The 8739-nt window shown below is 42.0% G+C and overlaps 1 protein-coding gene across 12 annotated transcripts in view; it reads right to left on the bottom strand.

The window, feature by feature from the left end:
• LOC136825738 (protein tweety-like) overlaps positions 1-1371 on the bottom strand; it is a 244606-nt gene extending 243235 nt beyond the window's left edge. For all 12 annotated transcript variants that reach the window (XM_067082551.1, XM_067082558.1, XM_067082556.1 and 9 more), the window contains exon 1: positions 1266-1371. The gene's annotated coding sequence lies outside the window, so the exon portion shown is untranslated. The remainder of the gene's footprint in view (positions 1-1265) is intronic.
• Positions 1372-8739: the final 7368 nt, after the last annotated feature.

The raw sequence follows: 8739 nt of genomic DNA, 5'->3' as shown, positions 1-8739 counted from the left end.
TAGATCTCCCATACCATCAAGCTGAAAATAATCTATGTCCATAATAACCACATACCAAACCTACATCCATTTCTGTTACCATTTTACGTTCAAATCGAATGTCAACAATTTGAAAAACCTTTCATTACTTCCCATAATGATAACGGTTGAAAGCTTGCCTTCTACAGCTAAAGAATTGTAAATAAACTGTCAGGCAATGTAACAAAGCAGGGAACTAAAACAAAGCAAATAGAAATAAAAGCACGCCTTTAATTCTAGGCAAACCCCCAAATGTCATCGTTTACCAAATTCTTTTTACCCCTGACGATAACATGTAAACTTATAAAGCACCCATTAGAACACCGAAACCAAAAGTAAAAGTTCATGTAGGCTAATACAAATAGATTTTAAGGATAAAGTATTCTCTAATGAACAATAGGCCTATCATGGTAACGAATTTCCGTACGTTGGGCACAGATGACCACTGCAACTAGTGTTAAATTCTAGGAGTACGTGCTAAGTACTGTGTCAAGTCAGCTCACTTCTATTATTGAGGGTGAAAGGTCATACAATATCAACTAATTAAAAAGCGGTCAGCACTCGTGGCTCGAAAGACACTGTTGCAACTGAAGAATTACATTCACATCCATTCAGTGCACTCAGTAGACACGAATCTGGTTCGGCATCGTGCATAACCCTTACAGCGGTTACAGTTGTTAACTCGCCGGTACAACAGCTCTGGCAAAGAAAAAACAGAATGTCAATGAACGATGGAAGGAATGACAAGTGTTGAAATATCTTCTTTTGTTTCTGGCCCCGCTCCTTTTCTATCTCATCTGCAACTGATGCTGAACAGCCTCCCAAGGCAGCAGCAGCAGCAGCAGCAGCACAACGCCAGATACCGGGACGCAACTAACCACCTCCTCCAACAAATACTCGGGTTTTTCGACGTTTCCTCAAGATCGCACTACATTTTGACGACTCTGTGCTGAAAGACCGATGCCTTATTATTACCCTTGTCTCGTCTGAGCAGCTAATACATCGACCTCAACGCTCAAAAGAATGGTTTCTTTTTATTCTTTTTGGGGGGCTTGCAAGAGTAACCCTGGGGCGAATTCTGCTTAGCCCACCTTGCCCGCTCGAGTATTGATTTCTCTCTCTCTCTCTTTCCAGCACCTACACAAAAGAATAATAACTCAAAAACCAGATTATGAAGGTTAACATTAACAACTGCTGTACTGATTACCTGTATAATACCTAAAATAGCCTTGTGGTCTCAAGCTTACCTTAATAAAAGACTAGCGAAGTCCAATAGTCAGTGGGTATACGGAGAGGACCTTCCAACAACACTTTTCTCCTCCGACACAACCAAGCAAACTGTCAAAACATCGGACATTCCCGTTTTCTTTACCAACAGTAACAACTGACGCCTTAGATGCGCAGCTTATTTTGGCGGGAATTTAATCTTTCAGTGAGGTTTGGCGAAAAATTGCGTTTTTATAGTAACAAATAAGAATTGTTGAGATTGGAGAAGCTATTCGCTTAAGTATTAATACTACCACCACTAGTCCTTTTCACACTTGCTATTTGTTTCTTTTATATGTTTAAGGAAATCAGCTGCATATTTTTCAAGAATATGGAAATTCTCTCTCTCTCTCTCTCTCTCTCTCTCTCTCTCTCTCTCTCTCTCTCTCTCTCTCTCTCTCTCTCTCTCTCTCTTACAGTTTTATGTGAAATAAGCCAGAAGATAAATCGTACGGCAGATTTATAACAGCATCCAGACGACGAACACGATAGAAAGGAGTTAAAGCACTGATAAGCATTAGGTATTTTTTTATCTATGGAATTCCTAGCGCTTTCACCAAGGGTTATCAGCACCAGATAAATAGAATAACATACTGGAAACAAGTACCTTATACCTTCAATCAGAGACGTTAAATATTTACCATCTGTGCTTCAGTGTAGGTCCCTTATATCGAGTTTCCATTGTAAAGGGTAGGAACACAGGAACTGGGAAATCGACATCTTTTGACAGGGCACTGAGGACGGAAAATAGAGACAGGTAAATCCATAATTGGCTGCCGAAGTTGGCAGCTGAGCCAGATTTCGGAGCGAAGCTTGCAAAGCTTTGCAGGACACCCCACCCCCACCAAAATAGACAAAAATATATTTTACTACTGACGAATTTTCCACCCTGTTGGCTAGGACTGATACGGTGCTATGGACGTCGTGTTACATTATGCAGAATTTCATATATGATTATTAGTTGTCATAAGTAAACTGCAACTGATATATATATATATATATATATATATATATATATATATATATATATATAGAGAGAGAGAGAGAGAGAGAGAGAGAGAGAGAGAGAGAGAGAGAGAGAGAGAGAGAGAGAGAGAGAGAGAGAGAGAGAGAGAGTTTAAATATGTACATTTTCAAGATAACATGAAACATAAAAGAATATTTAACCATTCCACATACTTATTAGGCGGATGCATATCAGGATGCGGGTCAGGTACTAGTAGCCTACTAGGTTGCTAAAGAAAAGAATATTGTAAAAATGAAACTGAATTTTGCATTTGAATTTACAAATACAAGACCTAAAATGCGTTGCAGTTTCATATCCTTATTAGGTAAATGCTCTCAGGGTGCTGTTCGAGTACGAGGTAGGGACTCCTGTAAGTGGCCATTAGTGGAGGCTTCCCAGCAAGTATTGCTCTTTTGTGTCCCCGTAGGTTTGCAGGCAATGGCGGTACCTTCCAGCGACCATGCGGTGGAGTCTTGAGAGCTCTTCTTCAGGTTGGAAGTCACGAGGCCTGGGGATGGGGGGAGTTTGTTCTGAACACGGGTTGTTTCACCAAATACCGTTTTGAGGAGTTGTGACATCCAGTCCGGGCCGCTGAATTCAGGTGAGAGAGCAGTAGGTTCTTCCTGACATGCTTTTGTTTGTAAAACCGAGTTTTTTTTATATATAATCTTGTGTGCCATTGTGTGCGGTTTGCTTGAAAATGCCTTTTAGTAAGGGGGAAATATTTGCACTCCATTTTTTTTGCTTTCTTCGTGGCCAAAGTCTTATTATTCTATTCATATTATCCCCTGATAGAAATTATTTCTACAGTGATACACACACACACACACACATATATATATATATATATATATATATATATATATATATATATATATATATATATATATATATATATATATACATATACATAAACACACGCTTGTATCTCTGTCATCGAGATGCATTGGAATTTTGTGATGGTGGTGGTAAGAATCCCACTATGTTGACATGGTGTCCGAAGCGTCATCGAGGTTGTGGGAAATTACTGATGCCAGACTCCCAGTGCCGGATAGTCTTGCTTTTCTGGCAACTGGGGCACTGGTTGACCCATTTCTTGACATCTCTTTTTCTCCCATGCCGGATGAATATCTGCATCACTAATCTGGCTGTTGTTCTTCCTGGTGGGTGCAAAAGTCTATGGATGAGGTTGAAGACCTTTTTTTCCACAAGGATCCTGGCACTCAGGGGCAGGGTGTTCTGTGCTGGTGTCACAAAGGATGGCTCAGTGCTTTATGACAAAAGGGATGTCTTCCACCATATCTACCACGGACTTGGGATTGAAATGTGGTAGTCACTGGTTTCTGTATCTTGATTGGGCATTGGCAAGTTTGTCGTAGTTTAACCCTAACCGGACTCTACTGCCTTCTGCTCTGGGTAAGGCATCTGCCACCATGTCGTTATTGTTGGGTGTATGTTGAATCATGCACCTGAATTCTGCAATGGCTGAGAGCTGTCACGGCTGTCGGGCAGAGTATTTCTTGATTTCCAGGTTAGGGTGCGGAAGAGAAACTGATGATCAGTTAGGAAGGTGAAGGTATACCCTTACATAAGTGTTTGAAATGTCTGGTGGGTTGCGAATTCTCTGTCCAAGGTACAGTACTAGATATATTTCCTCTAGGCAGGGGTTAATTACTGCTGAAAAAACCCAAGTGGTTGAGGTGTTCCAATGGCTAATTACTCGATTACTGTACATGCTGTTACACTGCTTGAATCCATTGCGCAAGTTACTTTGGCTCAGGAGTTGGTGAAGGCCAGAGTGGTAGCATCCATGGTAGCATCCACCACGGTGTCTTTCCTTACTCTGAAGACATTGTGTTGGGCGGGGTCCCACTCAAGAGTTTTGGTGTTTTCGCCACACAGTGGGGCCATGTTTTGTCATTTTTGTTGAAATTGATGGTAATAATCTATCATCCCCATGAATTCCCACAGTCCTTTTATTGTTGTTAGTGTTGGGTACTTCTTGATGCTGATACACTGGAGGGAAGGGGCTGAGCTCCTCTCAGTGATACTTGAAGACCCCGGAACTCGACGGAGGGGGTCCCCGATTATGCACTTGTCAGGGCATATTAAGAAGTCATTATCACATTAGAAGGTGAGTACGGATGTGATGTGCTTCTGATGTTCTTTCTGGTTCTTGGAGAAGATGAGGACATCATTCATGTATTAGATACAGAGGGAGAGGTTCCAACAATGCTATCCATCAGTCGCTGGAAAGTGAGCTCTGAGTTCTGGAGACCAAACATTGAATAGTTAAAGGTATAGGTCCCGAATGGTGTAACGATTGCCGTTTTTGGGATGACTTCTGGGTGTACTTGGACTTAGAGATATCCCTTCATAAGGACAAACTTGTAAATTGTTGGCCCATGTAGTGTGGAGGCGATGTCTGCCATGTTTGGGAGTGGGTAGTGATCAGGCTCTGTTTAGAGGTTGAGACACTGTAGTCTCATCACAGACACCAAGAGCCGTCCGGTTTCTTCACCAAATGCAGTGGGGATACCCAATGGCTGAAGTCCTTCTACCAAAGGCCCATCATTTCCATCTCCTAGAGAGTCTTTGTGCTGAGTAGTTTATCTGGAGGCAGGTGGCAGAATTTGGAGTAGATGACGAGAACCGCTGTTCTGATGTGATGATGTATGCCAAGCTTTGAATAGATGAATGGATGCCAAGTACCTGTTTGATTTCAAGCCAGTAGAAGTCAGATAACTCCTGCAGGAGGGGCTATAAGTCCCTGGGACCTATTAAAAATCAAGCAGTTGCTTGGGGCTCGAGGTCAGTGGAACCATCTAGAAGGAAGCCAGGTACAGCAGGCAGTGGTGTGTGACGTCCACAAGGAGCCCAGAGTACCCGCTGAAGTCAGCACTAAGCCTGGCCACTTGGATATCCACAACAGTGAATTGGAATATTAAACTTAAACATGATACCAAGTGCTGGGACCTATGAGATCATTCAGTGCTGAAAGGAAAATTGAGAGTAAAGGAGGTTTGACAGGTGTAATAGGAAGAAAACCTCGCAGTTGAACTATGAAACAATTGTTAGAGAGGGTGGAAAGTAAGATGGAAGAAAGAGGATATTTATGGAGGTACATTAAAAATGAATGAAAGGGGTTGCAGCTGGGGGCTGAAGGGACACTGCAAAGAACCTTGAGTAATGCCTACAATGCACCATGTGAGGTGCACTTATGGCACTACCCCCCTACAGGGCACAACGATGAAGTCCTATCTGTGCTTCTTCCCCAAGAGTGAAGGGTGAGCTGCATGGAATCTGGTGGAGCATGTGTCTGTTGGGGTTAGGGTGACTGCCATTACTTTCTTGGGTGGCTGCTGTGCTAATTTTTTTTCTTCAGCTGCTTCAGGGTGTGCAGTTCTTGGACGCCTTCCCGAATTTATGATTTTATATGAAGAGCATTGGTGACTGTGGGTGTGCCTTATGTCGCAGCTTGAGAGGGCACTTTTGCACGTTCCTCTAGCTTCACAACTGGGTAGGCAGAGTGTTGGAAGGCCTTAGAGGCCTCCAGCAACTCATTCCACCTTGGTTGTTCCTTTGGCACTGGGAAGGGTGGCTCAATGTTTGTTGGAAAGCAGTGTAGCCATATTTCCCTTGCCAGGTTGACCTTCCTCGGCTTTACACCGGCATCAAGTTCCGGCAGTGTCAGGAGAATTTTGAGTTTATCTGAGGATGCCTTTGCTGTCATGTCTTCTAGTAGTGCCTTCAGCAAGTTGTAAGCCCATCATGCATGGGCAGGTGATGGCAGGGAGAACTCTGCTATTAAGAACCTATATAGGTCCTTGCACATGATCCTCTCACTTTGTGTTAAGAGCCAGCATGGTGTGAGGGAAGGGGGCATCTGGTATACCTTTGAGGACATAATCCACTTTCTTGGTAAAACTTTGTGACATTTCGGAGACCGAACTGTATTTCTGCTCTTCAGAACCAGACAGGTGGTCCAGTTGATGAGATGGAAACAGCAAAACTTTACAGCATTTGTGTTTGCTACTTCATCAGTGCAAATCCTTTGTATTTTTTCCTTACAAGGCTGTCTCAAGAGCAGTATGAATGACTATTTATTCCATTAGTCACCAAGGGGGGGGGGATATGAAAGAACTGTGCTTAGTTCTACAAATGTCTCATTAACAGTATGTAATTGTAATTAGTCCATGAGTTGCCAGGGAGATATGAAAGAACTGTTCTAAGGCCTACTGTGCTACTGTTACGATCTATGAAGCTCTCAGGAGATCTCGTTGGGCATGGCCATAGTTAGCCCATTAGCTGCCAAGGGGTTATGTGAAAACCGTGCCTGGTCTACTGAGGATGACCTTAGCCAGAGTTAATGGCTTTATATCACCAGGGTTGATGCAAAAATCATGCATAATGTACCAAGATATCAGTGGACAACCTTGTCCTCTCTCAAGAGAGTAAACCAGAGCTGAAGCACTGTAGTAAGGCCATTAATGGCTCTTTGGTTGGTAGGGCATGGCTGTATTTAGTCTGTTAGTTGTCAATGGGTTATGCAAGAACCATGCCTGTCTACTAAGTCACTCTGAGAGGTAACCAATGTAAGGTATAAATACACAAGAATCCTGGAGTCAACTGATTCATTCTATGGATCAAGTTTTCGATACACCATGTCAACAGATACGTAATTACAGGTAGGCTGCTGTAAAACATTTCATAACACATTTGTCAGAGCATCACACACAATACAAATAGGCTGAATACAAGTCAGTGACTTATTGGTAGCCTTAACCAATGCTGCATACAATTATCCAGTATTTGCCAAACTTTCATTCTCTGCTTATGGTTGTAAACTAGTTTTAAAACTTTGTGACATGCATCTGTTTGGTTGCCAACATGTGTTTATGACATTTTTACTTTAGTGTGGATGCATCCTTGGCAATAAACTGCTTGTAGAAATTTTGTCAGAATCTTTTTAACATTTTCAAAAATACAATTACAGTAGTGGTGAATTACTTTTTATGTTTGTATACATCAGTGTACATGTGGTATGAATGAATATGCTGTATATACAGTACATTTATATACAGTACATGTATATGTGTACTGTACAAATGAATCTTTTGAGCCAGGTCATATAGTGTTAAGAACCTTAGCTCAGTGGTCTTGTTGAACTGATTCATTATATCATTATACAAGGACACAATGCATGTTTAAGGCTTGTGCCTTTGAAAGCATTGGTGTCATGGGTACTTTCAAAGAAATTGCTGGCAGTTCTGAAAATACGTAACTTCATGTTGCTGAGATTCATTGCGTTTCAGTATTCCCAACGCAATGAGGGTGCACCACTTTGCTTTCATGTTGGATGTAACCAAAAAAATTATGGATTTATTTAATTTTAACCACTAAAATGACTCTATATGATAATTTTTATGAAATGACTATCATTACTCAATATCCGGTTTCATCTGCAGTCTTTAATACCTACATAAAAGCACTGGCTGTACAATTATCTAACGAAGATGGTACAGTACAAACAAATGCACAAGTCTCCTTCTATGGAGTAGCCGCACCAGTTACTTATAGCTGAACACAATGCAGTGTATTCTGGAACTGGTCTAACTTGCCTGGACCAGTAAAACAATAGGTTTTGATGTAGGAAAAACCTATTTTTGGTAGCCACTGTTCGTCCTCAAAGAAACAGTGTTTGCTACTGTAGCCAAAACACTTATGCGAACCCTATGGGGAGCACTCTGACTTTCTAGTGTTGCATAAAGGCTCGAATGGAAACATTGACAGGCTCCACTATGCCACTCCTCAATGTAACCTCCTTATTACATTCTATCCCCTTCTGTAAGGACCTTTTTGAGGAGTCTTGTGGCTCAACTCAGTGAATGAACCCAACAACAGAACTGTACAATATACGTTCTCCTTGGAAAAGGGGAATTAGGGAAGCAACAAACTCAAGAATTTCCTCTTCCTAAACCAAAGAGAATTCGTTATGACTCGGATTCATAAAAGCCTCCAGTCATCCCTAAAGGATCCTCTCAACAACAGAAGAAGGGACAACAGCAGCAAAAGCACCCCTTTCAAAGCGTGCAAAGATGCTTGTACTGGAGAAAAGGAAAAACATCTTCTGGAATGCCTATTAAAGGCAAGGGAAGAGGTAGAGCCCAATAGGAATTGTATGGTCGAGAGTTGTCTCTTACAGCATCACATGCAATGGAAGTCCTCCCCTTGGGGACACAGTATCATCTTCAACGGGTTAGGGTGGAAATGGTCTCGTCCTTCCCTCCCCCTTTAACAAGAGGTTTATCCAAAAACCAAACCCCTCCTTGGAAGATTAAGTGCATAAAGAAACATGCATATATTCGCCACCAAGCACGTCTCTTCAGTGTCCCCAAGAAGGATTCCTCCAAACAGAGGGTGATCCTCGACACATCAAGCTTGAACAA

The sequence above is a fragment of the Macrobrachium rosenbergii genome, chromosome 39 (assembly GCF_040412425.1).
Source record: "Macrobrachium rosenbergii isolate ZJJX-2024 chromosome 39, ASM4041242v1, whole genome shotgun sequence".
NCBI classification, from domain to species: Eukaryota; Metazoa; Arthropoda; class Malacostraca; order Decapoda; family Palaemonidae; genus Macrobrachium; species Macrobrachium rosenbergii.
Note: the sequence above shows the minus strand (reverse complement) of the source record. Positions and strands in the feature narration are given on the sequence as shown.